The sequence below is a fragment of the Lepidochelys kempii genome, chromosome 19, assembly GCF_965140285.1.
Source record: "Lepidochelys kempii isolate rLepKem1 chromosome 19, rLepKem1.hap1, whole genome shotgun sequence".
In the NCBI taxonomy this organism is placed as follows: Eukaryota; Metazoa; Chordata; order Testudines; family Cheloniidae; genus Lepidochelys; species Lepidochelys kempii.
Genome location: NC_136398.1, coordinates 6,070,852 through 6,096,183, shown reverse-complemented (window position 1 = coordinate 6,096,183; position 25,332 = coordinate 6,070,852). Strand labels below are relative to the sequence as shown.

General features: G+C 57.3%; 1 protein-coding gene across 7 annotated transcripts in view; it reads left to right on the top strand.

Moving 5' to 3' along the window:
- Positions 1-650: 650 nt before the first annotated feature.
- Positions 651-25,332, top strand: part of ADGRB2 (adhesion G protein-coupled receptor B2) — a 101,586-nt gene continuing 76,904 nt past the window's right edge. For 2 of the 7 annotated variants that reach the window (XM_073317504.2, XM_073317499.2), the window contains exon 1: positions 651-1,155. The gene's annotated coding sequence lies outside the window, so the exon portion shown is untranslated. Of the gene's footprint in view, positions 1,156-2,003; positions 2,024-2,876; positions 2,957-18,999; positions 19,155-25,332 lie in introns of those variants that run through there. The other 5 variants (XM_073317500.2, XM_073317505.2, XM_073317506.2 and 2 more) reach the window with 5 other exon arrangements.

The following is a 25,332-nucleotide window of genomic DNA, read 5'->3' as shown; positions in this document are numbered from 1 at the left end:
CCCCCGTGCCCATACACAACCTGCCTGTGTTGATCTGGGCAGTCAACACACTTACACCCCCCCCGTCCCCCCCTCCGCCCCCAGCACGTCTTCACCAACACACCTGGCCACGCAAAGGCTCATGCCTAGACACACCGAGGTGTGCACACGCTACCACCGTGCCCCCCCCCCACAACACACCCGTGCCCCACAAACCTCTCCCCCCCGTCAGGCGCAGCTCCGTGCCCACCTGTGCGCGGCGCACCTCTGGCTATGCCCACACCCCTGGGCGCACCCCCGCGGCTCCCGCAACACGGCGGCGCCCGTGACCCCCCCTCCCAGCTAGGGGCAGAACCTGTCAGGGACCAGGCTGGGGAGGGATGGGGAAAGGACCCCCCCCCCTGCAGCCAACATGCCCGGGTCACCTTAAATCCCGCTGCTCCCTCGGCCGGGCAGGGAGCAGGGGAAGGGGAGGAGCGGAGCGAGCCAAGCGGCCCCCAGCCAGGCGCAGGCATCTCCCCGCTGCGCCCAGCCTCGCCCCCGCGGCTCTGCCGTGAGCTGCCCGGGGCCTCCTTAAAGCCTGGGACTCGCCCCCCCCCCACCCCCCCGCCCGGCTTTTTTTTCTTCTGTTCCGCGCAAGCTCCCCAGCCCCGGGCCCGGCGCGAGCTGCCGAGGCCGCCCGTGCCCGCGCGCCGACCCAGCCCTGCCGCAGGGAGCCGGGGCCAGGGGCGCAGCCGGGCCGGGACCCGGAGCCTCTGCCCGCCCCTGAGGATGCAACCCCGCCGCGGGCGGGCTCTGGGCGCCGGCTGCGGGCGCCGCCTCCTGCCGCGGGGAGCCCCCGGGGAGGCGGGGACGCGCGGGCAGTAGTTGCGGCGAGGAGGGGGGGGGACCCCCCTGTCCGGAGAAGAAGGGGGACCCCTGTCCGGAGAAGGGGTTTGCTGTTTTGTTTTTGCTAATTGCGGCCCCCCCCTCATTTCACACTGCGGGGGGGGGGGTGAAGATCGGAGCGAGCAGCTGCAGCGCACGGAGCCCTCCTAAACAGGGACCTTCTCCCTCCCCCCTTCCCTCCCCCCCGCCCCCGTTTTGCAGGCACAGGCTGGCTCTCAGGGATGGCAAACTTCAGCGGCTCGGGCCCCTCGTCTTGCAAGGGCTTAAACTACTGCTAGCAGAGACCAGGTGAGCGGGGCCCCCAGAAAGCGGGGCAGCGGGCAGCGAAGAGTTAATGCTCGGTGGCATGCCACCAAACTGTGCGCCTCTTCCCCCCCCCCCAAAAAAACCCCACCCCCCAGACAGCGGGCGTCCGCCATCACGCCTACTACTCAACTGGGAAAATGATGGCAATTAGAGGCTGCTGTAATTTATTGCGGAATTAACCCCCCCCCCTCCGGCTCCTCTCCAGCTCTTCCCCGGGCGCGGGGGGGGGGGTGGAAGGACTCGCTGGGATGCAGAGAGCGGGCGCCCCGAGTTTACTTCCAAAAGCCCCCCGCGCCCTGGACCGAGTTGGGTTGATGGGTCCTGTGCCGGTTACAAACACCAAACTGCAGCGTGGCCAGTGGGCTCCCTTGAGCGGGGGCCGTTCGCAGCTCTGCTTCGTGGCAGGGCGGGCCGATCGGTTTAGAGGAGGGGGCTGCGGGTAATAAATGCTCCCCTGGTGTGCCCCCCCTCTCCCCCCCCGCCGCTTGTCTGGGAAGGCGAAGCTTGCAACTGGCTCGGGTCTTCTTCCTCGCTGTCTCTGCTGCGTTTCCCGCGGACCGGAGTGATGCATCCGTGCTCAGGTCTTTGCTTCCCCGTCCGCTTTGCAGCAGCAAGCCGCCTTCCCCTGCCCCTGCCCCCCGCCCCGGGTTTCATGCAATGCGAAAACACAAGACTGCTTTTTATTTGTAATGACTTGTGGGGGGAGGGGGGGGATCGATCTCTTCGTGCAAACGCAGCGGGAGGGGAATCGGCGTGGCGAAGCACGCGGAGACCTGCCCCGGGGTGGCATTTTGTGGACGCATCTTCATAGTCTGCGTGTTCGGCCGGGCTGTGATTTCCTTCAGCGAAGGTTGGAAACGCCGGTGGGGCCGGGAGACCAGGCAGGATTCTTGCTTATGGGGCTCAGCGACAGTATCCTCCCCCCCTCCCCCCCTTTCCACGGGGGGCCGATGGCTGCCTAGTGAGGTGGGGAAGTTTGAATTGGATTGAGCGGCCACAGGAGTGGAGTTGGCTGGAAGCGACACACCGGCCTCCTCCTCCTCCTCCGAGGAAGCTGGGGGGATGCTTGACCATCTCTTTGCACGTGGGGGGTTTTAGGTTTCCGATCGGGGGCCGACTTTCAAGAAGATGGGAAAGAGAGAGGGACTCCTGAGCTTCCCAGGCTCTGTCCGTTAAATCGACTCTCAATTCTCTACAGCCAAAAAAATAAACCTACCGTGAAAAGGCGTTGGGCGAATTTTCTTGCGAAAAGGGTTCTCTGGCTCCTGCTAGGGGCGCCCCGAGAGATGGCACCCTCAGCTCTGCGTGGGTATTTATTTTTTTTCTTGCTGCCCAGACTTGCCCATCTGGAAGGGCTCTCGTTACACGTATCAATCGGATGCATTTCTGTTTTGAAAGCAAGACACATGGGAGTGTGGGTGTGGGGTGTGGGGGTGTGTGGGTGTCAAGGCTCCCGATCCAGATGAACAATCCGTGGCACGTCAGCCAGAATAAGAGAGGTCGGGGTTTTGACACAGCTTGGATCGGGAGTGCCCTGGATGCTCGTGCTTGTACGGCGGGGGCGGTGGGGGAAAGGTGTGCGTTGGTGTGTGGTACCCATGTCCCACTGCATGTGTGTAGACGTGAGTTGGAGTGAGGCTGAAAGTGTGCTGGAATTGCTCTTAATGCCCTGGCGCAAGATGGGACAAGGTCAGCCCTGATGTAGGGGTTGAAACGCTCCTTGAGATGCACTCGATTCCAGCCAGGGCTGAATTAGCGCGTGCAGCTCCTTCTCTGTGGGCAGGTAATGGCTTTGCCATGCGGGGTCTGTGTCTTTTGAAGCCGGTAGGTTGGATTTGTGGGTTCTGCTCTCGTGCACTTAGGGTACTGGGTGCGTAGGCATTGGCAGGCAGGTGCGTTGCTGGGGCTGTTTGCACTGCTGTAGTGTGTAAGTGTGCTTTGCAGGTCTGTCCTAGCACCAGGGTGTAGGTGTATCTGAGTGTGTGTATTGTAGAATGGGCATATGGCCTTTCTATTGGATGTGGCAGGTGTGCTTGGGTCCCTTTGCACTAGCATGAGGGTGCGAGTGCCTGGCTAGATCTGGCTGGTGCATGTGTTGTGGGGGTGCATTCCTGGGTTTGTGAGCACTGGGTCTGCAAGGCTGGATCCGTTTCTCTGGGCACCATGGGCATGTTGTCAGGTGTGTATGCAGGCATATTGCCACGCGTGCATTCACAGTGTGCGTGTCCGTGCATACGTGTGTGTTGGATTTGTGTGAGCAGTGTAAAGGGGGGGCAGGGATGGGTAGCGGAGAGGGAGTTCTCTTTCCAGGAGCGGCTGGGAGCAGAGAGCAGTTGGATCTGTGTGCAGATCGATCACGGTTTGGTTTAAAGACAGTAACTTGTTGCAGCGTCAGATGCTTGTATTCCTTCCAGCCCGAACCATGCCTGTGGTCAGAGGGCAAGGACCGTGACAGCTCACTGCTCCCGCTTGCTTTGCGGCAGGGACGCTTACTAACGTCTTGCCTGAGCGACCCTTTGGTTTTCTAGGTCAGATTTGAATGCTCTCTGCGCCAGTGCTTCCCAGCCCTCTGCGAGCTCACTGGAGTCACTGACATGTCTTGGGACGTGCAGTGTAATTGTGCAGTCAGGGAAAGGACACTTGTGCACCTCGCTGTTGCTCTTGGAGAGGATGTCCCCTCCACGCGGGGTGGGGAGGGGGAATTCTGCCCGAAGGGGGGCGCTGCCGTAGGCAAAGGCAGATTGTTACTCACATCTTCGGACTCCTGTCTGGTGCTTCTTAGTAGATCATTTCACTCTGCACCGATAAGGGGATGTGGAATTAATTATGCTCTGCCCTGTGGATCGTGCAGCCCAGTTAAGCAGTGGCAGGGCATGGGAGGCTGAAACCCCATCGGTGAAAGGTTCGGGGTGGGTGTGTGAATATTTTAAACCAACCCTCCCCCCCCTTGACTGTAGCAACATCTTGGCAGAAATGCGCCATCTGTGCATCCGGAATCGATGGGGATGGGGGGTGCAGAGATCCGGAGGAGTGGGGTGGACATGAAGCGCAGCCAGAATCCAGCCTGGCAGGCAGCATCTCCCAATGTGGTCGCATGGAGCGTGGCTTCCGCGCCCAGCGCTGTCACGCTCACAGAAGCCCGTGCGATGCGACGGAGCGTGTGGCCCGGATTATGAATGTGGTTCGTAACCCTGCTGTGTGGGGATACCCGAGCCACCAGGGGCTTAGCTGGCTGGCTTTCCTACCCTTGTCCCAGAAGGGCAGCTGTGATTGGCTTGGGCGGGTTTGACTGGAGGCTGGCGGCAGCAGACCTCTGGCTCTGTGATTTGTCTCCCCTCGCGGCCCAGTGGGGTGTTGTCCTAAGATGCATGCGTGTGCTCGTTTCCCTGAGCTGGGCATGAGCCGGGGGCTGACAAGGTGGGTGGGTTTTGTGTGGCTTATTCTCAGCATCTACCTGTGTATGCAGTGGGCACGTGCCCATTGCCTTGGCATCTGGCCCCAGGAGAAACCTGCAAAGAAAATGAGGGTTTCGAGCCCCTGGTGAGGCATGACCTTGATGGTGCGATTTTGGGGTGATGAGAATGATCAGAGAGGAGCTGGGGGCGGGGGGAGGTGTTAGTCCTGGATGGTGTCTCTCCCCCTCTGCCCGACTGATGGTTTTAGGGGTTAATTCCTAAAAGTAGTGAGGAGCTTCTGCAACCCTGGCCTTCCTCCCCAACTCCTCCCTGCGGGGGACCCCATTCAGGGTGGGAGGATGGTGCAGCCTTCGGATCCTGTTTGGCCCTTGGCCTTGTGTGGTGGTGTTTTTTCTGATGCAGACATCTCATCATGGGGAATGTGGATTGAGGCCTAGCAAACCCATTTCATATTAGCCACCAGACAGACATCTAATGGGAACAGGACTGCATCTGAGCTGTCAGCTTATTAACAGTAATAACACCTACCTCTTACAGAGTGCTTCGGATCAGTAGCACTTTACAAAGGATGTCAGTCCCATCATTACGCCCATTTTACAGGTGGGGAAACTGAGGCACAGAGCGACAAAGTGACTTGCCCACGGTTACTCAGCAGGCTATGGGCAGAGCCAGAGCCTTACCATCTTGTCCCTTTGTCCCCTTCTGCTTTCTTGATGTCCTGTCAGAACTTGACCGAGCAGCTGGGTGTAGCTTGTTTCATGCAGGCCACCGAATAGTTCATCAGAGGGGCTTTTGGCCAGTGCTGTGACCAAACTGGGATGTGGACCACGGAGCCGTCTACAAAATATCCAATCCGAGGAGTGCTGTGGGCTCTTTTCTCTTCTGCAGCTCAGCTTGGGTGTTGGTCAGCTCCAGGCATGGTTGGGGTTAGGGTTAGCGAAGTAGCTTGGGAATGACTGATGCAGCGAGCAGGTTCCGCTGTTCCGGGGCCTACAGTCAACGGGAATCTTTCCATCAGCTTCTGTGGGCTTTGGATCAATTCCTCAGTGCCTTGGCCTGAGCTCCTGTAGTGACGAAGAAGGCTGGGAAGATAACCAAGGGAGGGGTGTTTTGGAGACACAGAAAGAGAGAGGTTATCAGGCTCCTGCATAGCAAAGAGAATAGCCACTTTATACAGTTCCTGCTAGCCTGTATTCCTGCTACGGACTCTTGGTTAGATGGACCCCCTGCCCCCCACCTGTAAATTGCACCGGGCGGGAGGCAGGGATGAACGGAGTGTTCTCTGGCAGAGCGTTGTCCTTAAGCCTGGAGGGGATTTCGTCGCTCCGGCTCCTGGCCTTGCGCTCGGAGTGGAGTTTTACCAACAGCCGTTAAGTAAAATAAATAAAAAGGCCCTGTGCTTGCCAGTGGTAGCGAGTCTGATCCAGTGATTGGCAAAACAGCGCCATTAATTACCGCTTGGCTTCACTGCCGGGATGCATTGCTCAGGAAGGGTGGTGGCAGCATGCCTGGGAAGCCAGAGGGAGTGGGGGAGTGAGAGAGGAAGGGATGAAAAAGAGAGAGAGAGGGGAAGCAAGCACTTGTCTCCAGGCACCATAGAGAGCCTACGGTTCCTGCTGGAACCCCCACAGCAGGTGTTGTTCCCTACCATGTGCACGCACACTCATGCTCCCCAGGAGGGATGTTGCAGATCTGGGCATGGCTTCAGGCTATGAGAATTCGAGACACCGGGCCAGGTTTGCCGGTGGTTTCAATGGAGTCACACTAGAGATGGATTTGGTTCACCAGGGCCAGGAGCAGTAATTACATCATACAGAGGCTCTTTCCGATTGTTGGTCTGATGCCAGCAGCAAACAGTAGTTAGGTCCGTCTGTGGTCGTCACACAATCGGGCAGGGGTGTGACGAAGTGACGCAGCAGGGATGGGGGAGTGTTGACCTGGGAATATGCCCTGGGGATGGGAGACCTGAGAGCCTGTAACCTGAGCCAGGAGGGGAAGGGAGGAAACAGCTCTGCCCAGGAATGTGGACAGAGGCTGCAGAAGGGAACCTGCTGGTGGGGTTTAGTTTTCAGTTGCGGGCTGGGTGGAGGAACGCAGGGAACCCCAGGGCTGGGGTCTAAGCTCCCTGCTCCCCCAGAAGGACTTGACTGAGGGGTCCTGGTTGTACCCAAAAGCTCTGTTTTGGACTGTGTTCCTGTTGTCCAATAAACCTTCTGTTTTACTGGCTGGCTGAGAGTCTCAGTGAATCCCAGGAAGAGGGGTGCAGGGCCTGGACTCCCCCACACTCCATGACAAGGGGTTTTTTAAAATTGTGCTGGAGGGAGGAGAAATCGGGGGTTTGGAAACGCAGCCCTGTAGGGAGGGCCGGTATGTATGGGCCAGAGGGAACAGCTTTGTTCTCCTCCTGTTACCTTTGGACAGCCAGGACGAGGGTGCCAGGTGCTTTCCAAGCACCCAGGGAGTCGCACTTCTTGTTGCAGGTCCCTTTCACTTTCAGGGTCCCCTCTGCTGCCTATAAGATCCAATACATCTCCCACTGAAATCTTTGGAAAGGCCTCGGCTGAGTCCTTGGGGCTGTCGGTCTTTGGGGCAGAGGCAATCTTTGTGTTCTGCGTTTGCTCTGCGCCTAGCAAAGGGGACCTGGTCCGTGACTCGGTCCTAGGCACTCCCGCAATATAAAATCATTATTATTAATAATTATTCGGTGTTTGGATCACAGTCGCTGCAGGACAATGTCTGCTTTCAAGGGTCACTGTCGAAATAAGTGTTGGGATTTTTTTTAGATGAGTCAGTTTGGGAGAGAAAAAAACCCCAGTGTCTGACTCAACCTGTTGGGTACAGTCTGTCCCGATTTTTTTTTTTTTAAATCCTTAATTTTTATTATAAGGGTTTTTCTGCTCCCTGTGGAGATGTTTATATGGGCCTTTTTAGTTATCCAGGTCTCCCTTTCTAGCTGGCTCTGACCCGATCCTGCAAATAGGGGAGTTTCTGATACCATAAGTAGCGTTTTACTCAAATGGTCCCATTGACTTTGGTCGGACAAAGGGTGTCAACATGCGGGCCTGTAGCACGAGTTGTGTCCTTGAGCTCATTGGGGCAACTCGCTCATGTAAAGTTACGTATGTGTTTGCAGATGTGGGGCCTGTGCAGTGAATCTGACTTGTCTGGTGCACAAGTAAACAACCTGGAGAGAGATTTGCTCTACCCAGTTTCTCCCCTCTCTCTGGAGTCACTGGTAACAAGAGGAGACACACACAGTTTCCAGACTTTCACATTGGTGGGGTCTCCTTAAATTGTTCCCCCTGGCCTTTTTAAAGGAAAACATCCTGGATGCATTTCTGTTAGTCTTCACTTTGGGCAGACGTTTATAGCACGGGATGAAGGGCATGAAAGCTGGGCACAAAACGTCCTCGTTCCAGGGCATCCGGCAGTGGAATGAACCTCCGGAGGAGACGGGGGGAATTGGAAATCTGTCTGTCTTCAGGAAACACTGCAGAACCTTCCTCCTTGACAAACTCTTTGTGACATAAGGAGTGCTGGGGAATGACAGTGGGGCAGCCTGGAGGTGTGGGGGGCTAATTAACTTTTCTATATCGACGTGATTTGATTTTGATGGGTCTGTTTGTTTGTACCTGTGTTTTTTCAAAGACTGTCAGAAGCACCCAGAGTGCTGAATGCGGCCTTAGTCCAGAAAAATCGAAATGAACCCAGAGACTCCATGCGCAGCCTGATCCGAGCCCCTAGGGTTGGGGGAATCCCAGCAAGCTGAAGGTTAATTGCTGCTGAGTTAACTTCGGGTTTCCTATAGATGTTTTATATTTTTTCCCCCAAAAACCTCGTGAATAACGAATCCTGACTGAGGCCTCTGTAGTCACAACATGGAACGAAGGCGTCATCTCTTGTTGGGAAGCGTTGGGGAACCTCTGTGCAGGCTGAGCCGGAAGAAGCTGTCTTCTGTGCTTCCCGTGCTGCAGCTGGGAATAATCATGTGTGAGGCAGGTATTTAACACCTTCCCTCAAGAGAGATGAACCCCAGAGACTTTAACTGGTTTCAGAAGGGCTGGGTTTCTCTCCTCCTGGAAGGAGATCTCTGGAGAGTTAATGCACCTGCATGACAGATATTTTGATGATGCATTCTTCTGTCTGAGTCAGCCCTGCGTGACGCTGCTAGAATTGTGGTTTATTTTTGTTTAAAGATGAGATTTATAGGGTCAGCCTGACCACTTGTGGTCGTTAAAGATCCTCTGGCACTTTTTACCACCGTTGGGATTTTCACCCTCCTAGGTAATTACATTGTGCCTCCCTAAAACCACCAGGCAGTTTCAGGTGGATAGACTCTTTCTATCCCTAAAACCCCAGTTAGCATCCGTGTGTGGCTATAAAACAGCTGTTGCATTCCACCCCAGAGATGGCTGCATTTCAGGAGCAGGTGATGAAATTCCTTAGTCTGAAAAGAGTTTTGGCTTCCATTGGGAGGTAAGATACTAGGTCACTGAAGATCATTATACTATGCAATTAAAAGATCAGGGGCCAGATTCTGATTATGTTTATGCTGCTGAACCTCTGCCAATGTCAGTAGCGTTACTCTGGATTTACACCAATGTAAGTGCAATATGGGTGTGATAGTCAAGAGACTTGTGTGTAAACAGAAGCATGCCCTGATCTTTTTACCTTGCTGCTGAGATTCCAGTTTGGCATCTTGCCTCCTAATTCATCCCCTGGAAGGTTGCGTTTCCCTCTGGGATTTTAGGGAAGGGGGCATGCATGATGCAGAGCTTCGGCAAGGACAACGTAGACAGCTAGAATTAGGAGTTTGGCCGGGGCACGCTGATGCTTGGGGGGAATGCAGTGGTAGCTTTAACGTCCTGGAGTAGTCAGGACTTCTGGTTTGTGTCTCATCCAGAAGACGATGCCTCCAGCTGTATGGCGTCTTCCCAGCACTGCTTTGAGGCATTTGTAGTACCGATGTAAGGCAATGACAAGTCCCGCTCCATGCCGTCGAGTGCCCCTCGGCAAGGTAGTGGGGCACTGGGGTCAGCAGCAGGGACTCTCCGGGGCAGAGAGCCCCCTCCTGAATTGCTGGCCCCGAGGCGACCCACCCAGTTCTCCTCTGAGCTGAGTGCTGACAAGGTGGATGGCGGTGGCCACTGCAGGCCATATGTGCCGTGATCCTTGCTGTGTTTCTGGAGAGGGCCCAGACCGCTTCTCATCTCACCAAGGCCTTAGCATGCAGGGGCCTTGGTGGCTTTGCCGCACACTCTGAGGAAAGGATTCACCCCGGGCACAGGGCCAGCATGAGGCCTATGCACCTCTTACGGCCCACATAAGCCCTGCTAGGGCGAGGTCCCTTGGGCCTAGCCCTGGTGCTGCCCCCTGCGTGGGGCTGAATTTCACCCCTAGCGTCCAGGGCTGAGGGGAGAGAGAGAGATGCCCAGCCATGCCCCGACAAACCTCCCGCTCCTCCCTCAATGCTTGGTGCTTGCAGGGGGTTGGAAGTGGGGGAGGGTATTTAGCTCCTGCCGGGCTGTGATTTGTGGAGCCCTAGACCTGCAGCGGTGAACCTGGGGCGGGCTGGCGCGAACGCCTCATTGAGAGGAACGCAGCCGGTCGCTCGGTGGTGCCTGCAGACTCCAGAGGCGGGCGCTGCATTGGGCCACGGCCGGGAGGTTCAAATTCTGCACCAGCTGACGGGTAGGTCCCTTTGCCAAGCCCTGCGACAGCTGCCTCTCCCGTCGCAACGTGGCGGGCAGCCCCTTCTCTGCACCCACCCTGTGTGCAGCCTGCCCAGCCGCCGAGTGCAGTGCCCTGGCGAAGGGAGACTTGGTGTGCGTGGAGGTGACTCTTGCGTTTTGTGTGGGATGTCCTGTGTCTGGGCAAGTAACTTTTCACGGTCTAGCGGAGGGGACGGCACGTCAGGGCTCCTGGGGGCTGCGCTCGGCTCTGCCACTGAGCTGCGGCATGATCTTGGGCAAATCACTGTCCTGGGTGCCTTGGTTTCTATGAAAGGGGTTTAAAGAGGGGCAGCCGCCGAGATCCTGGGTGCTGCACAAGGGCACAAGGTTTTAATGGGCACTTTACCACCGTCCTTTACGATACACAGGCCGGGGGTCGTGTAGCAGAGCTGGAGGGTGGGGATTAGAAGCGAGGCTTTTAATGGTTTGTCATGATTCTGGCCAGCCGGGCTCGCAGCGCACTGCCTGCTGGGACCTGCCATCTCCATGGGACAGATCCGCGAACGGAAGGTGAGGCTGCTGATAGGTTGTATTGGGTCAAACCTCAGCCATGTAGCCCCCCTAGAACGGAGGCTGCAGGCTGGGCGCGGGAGGGACACCGCCCCACGGCGAAGGGGCGTTGAAGGGGCCACATCCAGCCCATCCGTTTCACCCAGGCAGCCCCATCGATGTCAAACAAGAACCTTCCCCGCAGCGTACATGTTCCCCTGTGCCGCCAAGTCCTGCGCTAGCTGCCGGTTGCACTGGCCCATGAGCTTCAGACATGTGGCAGTCGGGTGCTGTCTGGAGGCCCTGAAGCCGATGGCCAGGCTTTCCGAAGTGCTGGACCTGCACGGCACCTTCAGTGCAATGTGCGGCTGGTAAATCCGGCCCAGTGCCTCAGTACCGACTGTTGGCACCCAGGATTGAAAGAGGCGGCTGGGGTAGCAGTGAGGAGCCCACACCTCTTATCTGGGTTGGATATTCTGTGTTCAGCACCGTGGGGCCTTGATCCCGGCTGGAATGTCTAGATCTTTTGCGAATACAAATAATTAATAAACTCTGGGCCGGCAACCTGGTCTTCCGGTGTGTGCTGCAATGCTCCCAGCCCAGTTTTTGGGCATTCGCTTTGCGCATCATCGAGGGAGGAGCAGCCGACTTCTGATGGCCGAGCCTTTGTCAGTGGCGACGTCCTAGGCGGTAGAAAGAATCCAGGCGTCCGGCTGAGTTTGCGACAGCAACAAAAAAAAAAATCACCTTTTTGATCTGCAAGCCGTGTGCCACGGATTTGCTCTGAAATTGCCAGAGCACAAGGATAAAAGCAGGAACCCCAGGAAGCCAGTTTTACACAATCACTTTCTTGGCTTTTTAAATGTGGTTTTTAATTAAACCCCCCCAAACCCTAAACTGGCTCTATAGCGCAATGGGAAACGAGAGGGACAGAAGCAGAATGAAAGATCTGACATGAATTGCGATTGCGAGGCAGCCAGCGAGGAGCCACCAGTGTTTGGGAATTCCTCCTAATTCCAGAAAGGAGCCAGGTTTGGTGGCCGTCTGAGCCACTCAGCTTCACACCATCGGGGGGGACAGAGAGAGCATCAATTTTCATGTTATGGGGATGTTGAAGGTCAGGAAGGTTGGCAGCAGTTTCAGATTGTTGCTGCTCTGGTCAGTCTGCAGGCTGGGCCGGGTTAATAGATGGCATGCCACACAGTCTGGAGAGAGAGTCTCAAATGGGCAGGCGCTCTTTACCCATATGGCCTGATTAGGATCCTCAGCTAGGGTCAATCAGTGTAACGCCAGTGAAATGATTGGTTTCAGAGTAACAGCCGTGTTAGTCTGTATTCGCAAAAAGAAAAGGAGGACTTGTGGCACCTTAGAGACTAACCAATTTATTTGAGCATAAGCTTTCGTGAGCTACAGCTCGCTTGCATCCGATGAAGTGAGCTGTAGCTCACGAAAGCTCATGCTCAAATAAATTGGTTAGTCTCTAAGGTGCCACAAGTACTCCTTTTCTTTTAGTGAAATGATTGGTGCTACCCCTGATTTACACCAGCAAGGGGGGTCTGGCTCCTGGAGGTTGGCAGACTTGTGTCCACTTACGCCTGGCCTGATTCTGGCCCATGTAGAGCGTTTGGAAGTGACTGGGAATGTTCATGCAGCATCTAAGTTGATTGCCGGTTGCTTTCCTCTGGGGAAGGGGTTTGGGTGGCCTTTTAGCTGTCCCTTCATTTTGGACGCCTTAAAGGGACAGGCCTCCCTCCCTACAGTGCACGGATCCCTCCTGCCAAGGCTCTTGGCCAGATCTCCAGGCCACTGTGGAGCTGATTTCCCCAGCGGCCTGTCGTCCCCACTGATGGGACAGTCTCTCGTTACAGTTCACGGCATCGGCTGCTAAAGCCCTCCCCCTTCCAGCCACGTATTATCCAGCCCTGGCTGCTGCTCCCCTCCCTCTTCCAGTTGTGCCCTCCATGGCTCGGGCGCCTGCTGGTGACCCCTCCAGTGTCACTGTGTACATGCTGTGGGGCTGCAAAGGAAACCCCAGAAATAATGAGCAGCCTGGGGCTTCAGATATCCTCTGCTTCCCCTGCTGCCTTGTAGGCTCCTTACCAGGGCCCTGGGTGTGGATCGGGCATCGTCTCCCTGGGCAGGGTGATGTCCAGCTGCCCTGCCGGGGCTCTCTGATCTTTGACCTTTGTCTGTGCTTTACTCGCTCCTGTTCCGCTTCCAGCTGCAGTTTCCTCCGACGTTACACGCTGAGCAGTCTCAGAGGATTTAGATCAGGGAGAACCAGCTGCAGCGAAGATGGCGTGAGTGGCTTGGCAAGGGTTTGCCCTCTCCTCTGAGTCAGTCTGAAGCACCATGCCCCAGTGTGGTGCAAGGGGGCGCTGTGCCGCAGGGGAGGGGAGTGGGTGAGTCAGCAGGGGGCGCTCTCCTCTGAGTTATCGCTGACCCCGGTGACCCAGCCCATTGTTCGGCGATACCACGCTGTAGTTTTGGGAGAGACCGAAAACCAAGGTTACGATGAGATGATTTAAAGAGCCCGGGATGCATTTGGCAGGAGCAGGGGGCGTTAACCATGATGGCCCGTTTGGATAACTACACCCTGGTTGTCAAAATGGCCGGCGTGGTTTCAAAGAGATACCATTTTCCTCTCCCTTCCTGTCCTAAACGGTTGGGTAGCGTTGCTGTGTGGTGTTAGAGCTGCCGCGTCCCACCCCAGAGGTCGCTGCATTTCCGTGATGGGTGACGCGTACGGCAGCCGGCACAGTGCGCAAGGCACTTAGTGGCTGACAGCGGCTGTATCAAGGCAGGGTCAGGAGTGTGGCTGTTGGGTACTTTCGGAGGGTGGCTCTGTGCTGCTTCACGCTGTATTATTGTGGGAAAGGGCGTTGGGGCCAGGGGAGGAGGCTGCATCTTGTGCCCCGCCAGGGTGCGGAAATGCTTCTATGCAGTGTTGAGGCCCGGGGAGGCCTCGGCAAAGTGCATAGCGTGTCCCCGTCTGACTTGCTTCTCTCTGCCGCTCCACGGAGTGGGGATGGGCAGCCATCCTGCCGGGGGCCCCAGGTCCTCAATGGATTCTTTACACCTGTAAACAGAAAATGAGTCTCTGGTGCCCCACATTCCACCCTGTGAGTGACCTTCCCATTATCGCTGCAAAGCAGACGCTTTCACAGCCAGGCCGGGCTGGGCTCCCGCTCCCTTGCCTGCTGCTCATGACTGGTCCGGAGAGGTAGCGGCTTAAGGGAAAGTGGGGGGGTGGCTTGAGAAGGAGGGGTGGCTGTTGAATCTTGAGGGTTGAATTGCAGATGCAAGGGATCGCATCTCCAGCCACCCGACTGGCACCCTCTGTTTGGTGGCAGAAGATGCGAGCGCAGGACTTTGCAACCCAATTAAATTGCGGGGGCAGCTTTCACCCACAAAAGTGAGGTCTCCTCTTCTGCAATTGTACTCTCCTTAGTACGTTGGGGGGCGGGGAGAAGGCATGCAGGGGTGGGTGTGCATGTGTGGGCAAAAATGTGCAAATCCTGCTGAGGCCCCTCCTACCGGCTGTTATTGACATTGGAGTATTGCCTAGAGGCCGCAGCTGGCTTGGGGTATGGCTACACAGCAACTAGACACCTGCAGCTGGCTCATGCCAGCCGACTTGGGGCTCGCAGGGCTCAGGCTGCGGGGCTGTGTCATTGCGTGTCATTGCCCAGGCTCTGGGACCCTGCGACGTGCCAGTCCCTCAAAGCTCACTATACGGACATACAGTAAATGGTATGGACAATGCCCCAAAGAGTCGACAATCTAAATCCAGCTTCCTGCCCACCTATCTCCCCATCAGCTTGTGCAGTCGGCTGGAGGTACCCAAAGAATTACTCAGTTTGAAATACACACATTTCAAACTTTTGTTTGCTTTTGTTTCGTAAATGCAAATTGAGATTCTGATGCGATCCCGGGGCTCCAGGAGCTGGGGCTTGAAGAAACATGCCAGATATCGCAGGAGCTGGCAACTGCAGAGCGAGATCAAATGCAAAAGGATTTTTCCTCCCCTCTCCTTGGAGATCACCATCAGTGGGTTACAAGTAACTACTGTATAATAATTATGCTGTACTGTAATAATTTTGGTGTAGAGCGTCCGCATGGGGAGATATTCCAGAATAGTTCATTGCACTAGAGCTATGCTAGTAAGATTCCCCATGTGACCAAGCCCTTAGTCATGGGTGGCCTGGGGGCATGGCCCTTCCTGCCCCTCATATTAGTGGCTGTGGGTTCAAGTTCCCAGCATGCCTTGTGCAGAGGGTAGATGCTGTGCATTTGGCAAATGAGGCTGGCGCCTCTCCATGGGCTTCTCCTTCACTGGTACTTCCAAGTGAGAACTCTGTGAGCTTTGATTCGGCCTGGGCTGGGAAGGATTAGCTTTCTCCTCCTAAAACGGGGAGCTGCCAATCATAAAAGGTGTCAAAGTAAATTCTGCCTTTTAAATGAAGTACTGTGGCCAACCCAGCTGTGAACTGATGTTCCAAAAGTAATGGTAGAGTGCTTCCTGCAGGCTCGTGTTGGCCGCAGACAGAGAGCGGGCTGTCCACGTTGTGTTGCACTGGGTGTATGTGTTGGAGTATACACAGGAGAGCGTGCCCACGGGTGTGCATGGGGGGGAGGTTGTAGAAGGGTACTTAGGCTAGTGTGTGGGGGGATGTGTGGTTGGGTGAGGGTGGTCGACTTTGTGTTGGTGTGGTGTGTTCTGCGTGGGCTCTTACACTCTGCTCCTCGCTCGAGCTGGGCACAGGGTTTTTGGGCCAAAACCTTTTATTTATTTCTTTATTTTTGCGCTGCAAAATGCACGTTGGTTTTGGCCGAATCCTTTCACCGACTCGTGTCACCGTCACCCAGCTGGTGTGGCTGAAACGAAAAAGCAAACGTTTCAGGACCATGGAAATGAACCCTTTTGAGTCTGCCACACAAAAACTTTCCAGGCTTGATTCGCAAAGCTAAGGAGGAGGCTCTGCCTGAAAACCTTTCGCCCAGTGCCTGGGCCTCTCCCCTGGGATTTGGGAGACCTGGGTTCGAATCCCGGCTCTGGAGGCGGGGACTTGACCCCAGGCTGTTGTTTGTGCTGGGCTCAGTCTCTCAATCCCTGCAGTCGAAGCTGGTCTGCTTTGCCAAGTGTCACGTGTGGGCTTGGGCTGACAACCGCCGAACGAGGAGAGACGCTAGCCAGCAAGAGGCCCTTGCTCGTGAGCTGGGTTATTTTTCCATTTATAAGGTGCCCACCGTGGGTCTCCAGAGAAATAAAATCCAGCGTGGAGCCCTCCTGCCTGAATGCCTCACTTCTTCCCCCCACCCCCGACCTGCCCCCTCCCTCCCTGGACCATCTCTGCCTTGTCTGGGCTGAGCCTCAGACAGCGTGATCTCCCCCCGGTCCCGATCTCAGCCCCAGCGGCCAAGGCACGGTCAGCCAGGCCCTGCTGCCGGTCTCTAGTCCTGCCAGATGGCAGCGAGGGCCGGGAGAGTGACTCACAGCTGGCGCAGGAGGGGCACCGGCTCACTGCGGGCGTCTCGTGCCGCTTTCCCAGCTGAGACACCAGACGTGGGAGAGGAATTTGTTCCTGGCTGGTTTGTTCTGTGCCATGCCCTTGGCCAGGGTACGCCAGGCCACGCGGCATCGAGGAGGAGCCAGGCTGCAGTCTTCTCCTTGCAGAGGTCAGGCATGGGCCAGGTTTGGGTTAGTGGCTCAGTTAATATCTGCTCCTGCCTCCTTCTGTGTGTCCTCCCGGCCTGTCTCCCTTCCTGTGGGTTCTGCATGCAGCCCCCCATCTTGCATGCAGCCTGGGGGCAGTCATTTGTGCTGCTCCGTGAGGAGCCACAGGGCCTCAAACATCCACACCAGAGCCCAGAGCTTCGGCGTGTTTCCTGGATGGATGATGCCTCCATCTGCACAGCGCCCCCTACTGCTCTTCTGGAGTATTGGATCAGCACTAACTTGAAGAGGAGAGCGCCCCCTGCTGACCTCCCTGCCCACTCCAGGCAGCTGCGTGTGCACAGTGCCAGGACTTGTGCACATGGTCCCCTGGGGAGGGGCGCTTGGTAGATCTCCAGCTGCTGCTCTCAAGCGACCCTCCTGGTGAATGCCCTCCCAGTGGTTCTAGCGTGGCTGGCTCCCCCTTCTGCCCACCCTCCCCCATGGTGATGGGGGCGGGGCCCACTGCCTCCTGCACCGGGACCCTGCCCAGTCCTGGGCCTCATGCGGGGCCTGGGGAATTGGCCCTGGCAGTGCCAATACGGAGCCGTCAGGAAGAATAAACGTCCAGGGCTCGCTCTGCTGGAACTAATGAAAAGGAAGAGCCGGGAAGCTGGAGAATCATGCTCCCGAGGGAGCACTTTTCCCCACGCTCACGGGGCCGAGCACCGGCCTGCCTGTCGGACGAGGAGCTGGCTACATCACTGCCTCGTCAGCTCTCGCATTGAGGTTCCCTCTGCCTACGGCACGACCGGGGACAGGAGGCTCCAAGGTTCAGCCTGGGATCTGTCTATCCCTGAGTTGCTCTCGCCCAAAACCCCAGCCACCAGGGGCCTGCCCGGCCATTGCCTGGTGGGGCAAAGGCATGATCTGTGATGGGCGTGGCATTGTGTGGCGTGGCCTTCTGCTCTCCCGGGGCGCCAGCATCACGCCATGGTGAGTCTCCTCTGGCAGCGCGGCGTGGGGGAGCAGCCTCGTGGCACGGCCGCTTACACGGCAGGGCCTTGCGAAGCTGGGGGGACGATGCAGTGCAGGGGTAGCGTGATGCAGCGTCCTCCTGTTACAAGGCAGGGGTCACGGGGCCCTCGTCACGCTGCAGCACACGCCCCAAGACACGACGGAACGTCCTGGCTTCAGCCGTGCGCTCGCTGGGACCCGCAGCCACCATTGATCGGCTACAATCCCGGCGCCAAGGCTGCTGCGGAACAAGCCCCGTCCCGCAGGGGTCCAGTCACTGGCTGAACCAGAGGTCACTTCAGTGGGGTCCCTTGGGCGAGGGTGGGGAGCCCGGGACGGGTTCGCTCCTCCGTTGGGATGGCTGGCACCAGCGACCGACCCTTACAATGCGGCTCGTGGAGCTTTTATTCCAGTGTTTCCTCCCTGGGGGAGGTGTCTTTCTCATCCCAATGGCCCGGCAAGGGGTACTGACTGCAACTGTGTCCCTGCCCCCCCAGGGGCTTTGCCCCCGGGGTCCAGCTGGCAGGGAGGAGCTAGCAGACGACTGGCCTGGGCAAACGGGCTGCGAGGCCAAGAAATAGGCCTGGCAGGTGGGTGGGGAGGAGGAGGTGGCGAGGGCCGGTTGGCATCTGCCCACCCAGCAATGGTTCCGGAGAGCACGCGAGGGAACAGAGTTGATTTAGTCCCTGGAGGTGGCGCCGATTTCTACCCCATTCCTGGCTGGTGCAAGGATGACGCTGGCGAACAAAAGGGTTTTGTTCCTGTGGAAAGCGCAGCAGCGAAGTTGGAGTCGGAGCTGCGTGGAGGCTGACGAGAGTGTGCGCCGGGGCGGATGGGGGCTCTGTCTTGCCCGGCTGAACCCCTGGCTCCGCAGGAGTGTGGGTAGGAGGCTGGGTGTCAGGCCGGCTGGGTTCTGTTGCTCTCTGGAAGACGGTGCAATCTCGTGGCTGGCATCTCGGGCTGCGGGTCAGGACCCATGGTTTCTGTGACTCTCCCTAGAAGTTACTATGGGGTCGTTAGAGCTGTGTGCCGTGTGTCAGGACTCCGGGGGTCTGTTCTCTTTGAGGCAGGGACCGTCTGTGTGCTGTGTTTGTACAAAGCTTAGCACTGCATGCTCCTGGCCAGGGACTAGCGCCGCGACGTGCTCCGGCAGTGCAAATAATTCATAATAGTATTCCTGTGCCACGCACTCGTTAGCTCATTTCACTTAGGCCTGTGAGCCTCCAGTCGCTGCCTGGGGCTTAGGTCTCAAACGGTGGGGGCTGGGGTTGAGTTTGGATGGGTGCATGGACATATGTATCAAAGGGGTTCTTGAGTTCTCTTGCTACTGAGCTTGTCTGTGACCTTGAGGGAGTCACGTTGCCCGTCCATGCCTCAGTTTCCCCATGTGTCCAGCTGTGGTAACGCTGTTGCCCAGCAGGAAGGTCTGCGGACATGAGTGAGTTACCAGAGCTTTGGTAGCACTCTGACCCCAAGCATTGTACCATGGAGACCAGGATCCTCTTTCCCCATGCAGGGACCCTGTCTTGGGGGGAGCTGCTGAGCTTCCTGAATTCAAAGGATGGGCGGGGAAAGGCGCAGTCCGGGCCTCCAAAGCAGAACTCTTCTGGGATTCATGCGGCTGCTGCTGGCGAGACCTTGATAGATGCGTTCCCTAGGGTCATGTAACCAGTAAGTCTGTTTCCTCTCTTCTAGGGGGGCTTGGATCTCTTGGGACCCAGATCTGGACTTCCCTGCTAGTGTTTTTGCAGCTCCCCAGCCCTATCCTGTGTGGTGCTGTGTGGCCCCCTCTCCTTTTGAAATCACCAGGCGCTGATGGGGTCAGCACCTTGCAGGAAGAGTCCCCAGCTACCCAGATTCTGCAAAACCATGTGTTGTTTTTGCTCCCCATCCTGCCCACCAGTTCTGCCGTGAAGCCACGAGCCTCGCATCCTTCTGCAAAGCTTCGCCAAACCAGTCAACCTTCCGGGGCATATTCCTCCCACCTCCAGTCAGATCCAGCACCTTCCCATCTACCCGCGAGCTGGGGACTCCAGCATCCTCTGCTCCAGGCCCCGGGCTTGGCAGCGGTTTCCAGCCCCCTCAGAGTTCCTTTGACTCTGGCTAGCTTTGAGGCCTTGGCGCTGCCAACCACAATGCTGCAGCAAGCTCGCTAGCTTCCCTGTTCCTGCCCTCACCCCCTTGCAGCAGCCAGAGTGTCTCCAGCTGCACGTTACCGGCAGGTGTGTCGTGCCGCCAGAGAGCTGGCATCTTTCGCAACGTCGGGCTCACGCTGGTGGTTCTTGTGAGATCGGACCCTGGAAAAGGTCCCTGTTGTCTGCTCTGGGTGTGCTGTGCTCGCATGAATAGAACAAACCTTCATCCTCGCACCGGTGTGACTTTCAACCCAGCCTTGCCCCGACCTCCCCACACAGATCCTCTCCCTCCCAAATCTCCCACCTTTCGCGTTCTCCCCACTACTTTGGCTGCGTCTCAGGTCACACATGGGCTAATGCTGCAGCCTCCTTCGGCTCCGAGGTCGGCCCAGCTCACGTCGCAGATGCAAAGCCCCTCTTAAAAGCAAGGCTTCCGCCCTGATTTAATAAGGCAGCTGCCATCCGTTATTTTATTAATGAGTTATTAAAATCCCGTTTGAGGCGAAGCAGCTGCAGCTCTAGGATCATTCCCAAGAAATATGTTTTTAATGATCCGTTGGTTCCTCGTTAATGTACAACAGGTGCCCGCAGGAGCCTCAGTGTACTCGCAGACTCCCGCTCTGATGAGGTGTCCTCCTGCCTCCGGAGAGCCCCCCACGCTGTCTTGGCCCCAGCGCCTTTGGTAGGAGGTTTCCTCCGTTAAGCCACCGATCCATCAGTCCCTGCTGTGCTCACTTGGGATAGGATGTGGGAAATAGGAGAGTCGGTAGCATTTGGTCTGTTCTCCCCCTAGCTTATCAAAAGCCCGGTGTAGCTATCTCCCCGAGACCGGTAGAGATACTGGCTACGTTTCCCCCCCGCCTCCACTCCAGCGAGAGGAGTTGGAATCCCCTACCTGCCCTCCCATGGGGAGGGGGCTCAGGCACTGGGAACAGCCTGTTGGCTCCCTGCAACTCCCCCGGGCGCCTGTCACTGCAGTATCTGAGTGCCTCGCTGCTGGGAGTTCAGGTCTCTCTAGCTCACCCAGTCCTTGGTCATCAAGGCGAGGTGTGAACGGGACTGAGACCTAGCAGATTCATTGCACGTGGGCCGCTCACCAGTAACCCGGCTGCCCTGGGCCAGATTTGAACCAACGACCTGGCAGTAGCAAGGTTGCTGGGATGGCGAGGGGGATGCGTGTATCCGTTTCCTCCTGCACGGCTGTGGCGGCTCGTGAAGCGCAGCTCAGGATAACAAGCTCGTCACGGCCTCCCTGATCCCTGCGCCAGAGTCAGCTGTTAATTAAAAGGGCTCTTGCCCTGGTTCGTTACATTGCTGAACGGGGTGGGGGCACTCGCTCACTTGCTTCTCGCCCCAAATTACCTGTTGCCTGTGATCTTTGCAGAAGGGCAGGGGAAGGGATCGAGGGGGGCTGGAGAGACGCAGCCAGCGGATTGCATTAATTCCTGAGCATTCTCCCGGGGAGCGTCTGATGGAGCCAGCGAAACCCTGGCTGAAGCCGTCCATCCTTATAGCGTTTAAAAGGCTGCGGCGATTATGTCGTGTGCAGCAATTTGGAGCAAAGCCAGGGCTGTGGGGAGGGGGCTTTCTGCTGTCCTTCCGTGGCTGTGTGTATGAATGCAGATGTGTGCACGGGAGCGGGTGGGTCGCCGTGGCCCCAGACACTGAGGACGTTCTGACCCAGAACTGTCTTGCTGACCCAGTACCTGTTGGGTCCGGGGGGAGGGAGGGGTGCCACGTGACTGCATCCTGGGTCCTGGCTTGTTCCTTTGCCAAGCAGACGCTGCCCCTGTGTTCCGTATTTAGCAGGGGGACATGCCTTTGGTCTCTGATTCTCAGCGCTCGCCCGGCTCGCTCCCTCCCTTCCCCCAGGGCCGTGCTGCTGCAGCCTGTGCCAGGCGGCTCTGGTGAAGATGCCGGGTGGTTTAGGGGCTATGAAGCCTGTTAACCTCCCAGTTCAGAGCTGACCCCGGTTGGTGAGAGATGCCAGCAGCCTGGCTGGTGCTAACCAAGCTCAGCAGAGGAGACGGCTGGGCCCTCCAGCGCTGCGTTGAGGCCTGTTGTGTGGGCAGTGGGATAGCCTGGAGCTGGCACTATGTGCCCAATTCTCCAGGGCACTGCCTCTTATACTAGATCTTAAATCAGCCAATCAGGATCCTCTCCCCGTGGCCATTTATACCATCCCTGCGATCCCTGGGTCCTGTACGGTGCCCTTGGATCATAGAATCATAGGACTGGAGGGGACCTCGAGAGGTCTCTAGTCCAGTCCCCTGCACTCGTGGCAGGACTAATTATCTAGACCGTCCCTGACGAGTGCTTGTCTAACCTGCTCTTGAAAATCTCCAATGATGGAAATTCCACAACCTCCCTGGGCAATTTATTCCAGTGCTTAACCACCCTGACAGTTGGGAAGTTTTTCCTAATGACCAACCTAAACCACCCTGGCTGCAATTTAAGCCCATTGCTTCTTGTCCTATCCTCAGAGGTTAACGAGAACAATTCTTCTCCCTCCTCCCTCCCTGTAACAACCTTTTATGCACTTGAAAACTGTTCTCATGTCCCCCCTCGGTCTTCTCTGCTCCAGACTCAACAAACCCAGTTTTTTCAATCTTCTTCAATCTAGGTCCTGTTTTCTAGACCTTTAATCATTTGTGTTGCTCTTCTCTGGACTTTCTCCCATTTGTCCACATCTTTCCTGAAATGTGGCACCCAGAACTGGACACAATACTCCAGCTGAGGGCTAATCAGCATGGAGTAGAGCAAAAGAATTACTTCTCATGTCTTACAACACTCCTGCTAATACATCCCAGAATGATGTTCGCTTTTTTTGCAACAGTATTACACTGTTGATTCATATTTAGCTTGTGGTCCACTATGGCCCCCCAGATCCCTTTCCGCAGGACTCCTTCCTAGGCCATCATTTCCCATTTTGTTTGTGTGCAAAGGATTGTTCCTTCCTGAGTGGAGTACTTTGCTTTGTCCTTATTGAATTTCATCCTATTTACTTCACACCATTTTGAATTTTAATCCTATCCTCCAAAGGACTTGCAACCCCTCCCAGCTTGATATCATCCGCAGACTTAATAAGTGTTCTCTGTATGCCATTATCTAAACAATTCACGGGAAAGGAGAAAACAGCATCGGGCTCTGCCATGGCATGGGCTGGGGTGGTTCTGCGTCAGGCAAGCATCGGGCAGCCTCTGATTCGGTCCTGCCTCCGGGCTGGGGAAGCTGAGTTTGGGGGGAAGGGCTGTGAATGTCCCAGCCTCTTTTGGGACCCTCCAGGAGATGCAGAGCAGAGATCCCAGGGTAAGTTTCCCCTCTGGGAGATGAGTGGGGAAGCTCCAGTCATTCTCGGAGCCCCTGTGAATTCCTGCAGACAGCGGGGGGCTGTGGCGGTGACTCATCCCTTCCCCGTGCCTGGGGGAGTTCTTTGCAACCCGCTTGAGCTTTGGCTGCCAGCAGGGGGGCTGGCCAGCTCTAGCTGCCCTCCGATGATGTTCCAAATAGCGCCAAGACCCAGACAGAAGGGCACTGGAGATGCCAGATGGTAATGACATTGGGCTGCTAACGACCAGGGCTGGTTTCAGGTTCTGGTTCCTGTGCTCGCATTAAGGAAGGGAAATCCATGGCCCTAGCGGAGGTGGGCGGCCCAAGGCAGTGCAGACATGTGCTTTTCACGGCAGGCGCTCTGCTCCAGCAGGGGGCAGGGAGGCAGGACTCCTGGGTTCTCTTCCTGGCTCGGCGAGAGAGCGCAGTCTAGTGGCTAGTATGGTTAAGTGGTTATAGCAGGGATCTGGGAGCCAGGAGTCCTGCGTTCTATTCCCAGATCTATGCTGATTCCCTGTGCGACTTTGGGCGAGTCACGCCCTGCTCTGTGCCTCAGTTTCTCCACCTGTGAAAGGACGCTCAGGACCCCTCTCACGCAGGGCCGTGGGCACTTGGCTCACATGCATTTGCAAAGCTCTGAGAGAGCCATCTGCTGCGTTCAAAGCCTGTAACAAATAAGAAGAAATAACAAGAAGGCTCCGTTGCTGCGGCCTGGCGCTATGCCCGGCTGTTGCCGTGGGCAGCGTCGCACGGTATCTGTGCGCCGTTTAGAGGTGGGCACGCCATCCATCTCCTCAGTGGGGTGACGGCGAGAGGAGCCTTGCTTTGGCACAGTGGGAGTGGCAGCAGGACAGATTGGAGATGCCAGCTCGGTAAACCTTTTGGGTGCTCCGAGAGGCTTGTTTTCCTCCCGTTTCAGTCAGCTGGCCTGACTCCCCTCCTTTCCCACCAGCCATGGCGCTGCTCATCCGGACCAGGGACGGATCCTGCCTGGGCTGGTGGCGGGGTCGGGGGGAGGAAGCAGGCGGAAACACCAGGGCGTGGGGAAGGAAGCAGCTGTCACGATTGTGCTGGGAGACGTGGAATGCTTGTGCGTGTGCTTGCTGTGATCGGATGCCGAGGGGGCGAGTGGGGCAGGCATGGGGCAGGGGGGTATCTGCATGGGAGGGGAAGTAAGCAGTGGCCTGGGGCCCAGGCAGCATGGGAATTCACAGCAATGGGAAGAGGGACAAACAGAATGAAGAGCCAGATGTGCTTGGTTCCGTTGTGGGGCTGTAGCGAGTGACGGGCCCTTGGGGGAGAAGGGTGCTGAGGGGGAGGGGCTGTGTGCGGGGCCCTGGGAGGGAGAGGCTGGTGCAGGCCTGGCAGTGGGGCATACATGTCCGTTAGTCCTTTTCAGTCTTTTCCTTGCCCTCCCCTCTCTCCAGCCTCTGGTAGCCTATGGGGCGCCTCGTCTCTCAGCCGGGGAGGCCCATCCTTACCCGTGCCTCGCCCTGCTTGGTGGGGATCTGCACTGGGCTCCCCGAGTCCCCGCACGGAGCCAGGGCCAGGTGGCAGGTGACCGCGTCGTTGTCTGATCGCGTGGGCCTCTGTGAGTGCTCACCTGGGCTGACACGCCTGGCAGGGCCCTCGATCCTCTCGGTGTGCGCACGCGTCCACATGCTGTCCTTGTGCCTGGGCAAGAGGCTTTGCAGTGGTGGAACACGCGTGTGTGTGATAGGTACTGGGGCTGGGTGGCCAGGCTGATCCCCGGGGCTGGCCAAGCTGGCGACCGTCACCCCCCCCGTTCGCCCCCCTAGACAGACGATCCCTGCACCTCCAGAGAGCCAGCCGAAGCACCAGCCCTGTGTCCCTGCCCAGCCCCCTCACGCAGCGCCCCTGCTTGGCGGTGCCCATGTGCAGAGCATGGCGCACGGCACCCCCGCTGCAGGGATCCTGTCGCTCCACAGCCTATCTGGAGTGGCCGCTGGGCTGTGATTGCAGATTTCCCCTGGCCCGGGAGGAGAGCCCTGCGGCCTTGTGCTCCGAGCCTCGGGGAGCCCCTGGCCATTGTTTCTAGGCCTGGGGGCGCCGAGGGGCTTTCCCTGCCCACCCGGCCTGCGCACGTCTCTGGCAAGGCTCAGTGTCTGGGCTGATGCCAGCTGCCCCTACTCTGCTGGGGGGACTGGCTCTGCAGGCGCATCCCCTGGATTCCCCCCGCCCCGTCACTCATGGGCCTGTCTGTGACCCTGAGCTGGGCTGTGGCTTCCCTGCCAGCAGGGGCCTGCCTTCCTGTCACGGGGTCCCCGGGCGATGCTCTGGAGCTGCTCCCTACGAAGCCAGGCAGCCTGGTGAGGTCTCCTCCTCTCTGGGAGCAGCCTGTCTGCAGGGGAAACAGCTCACAT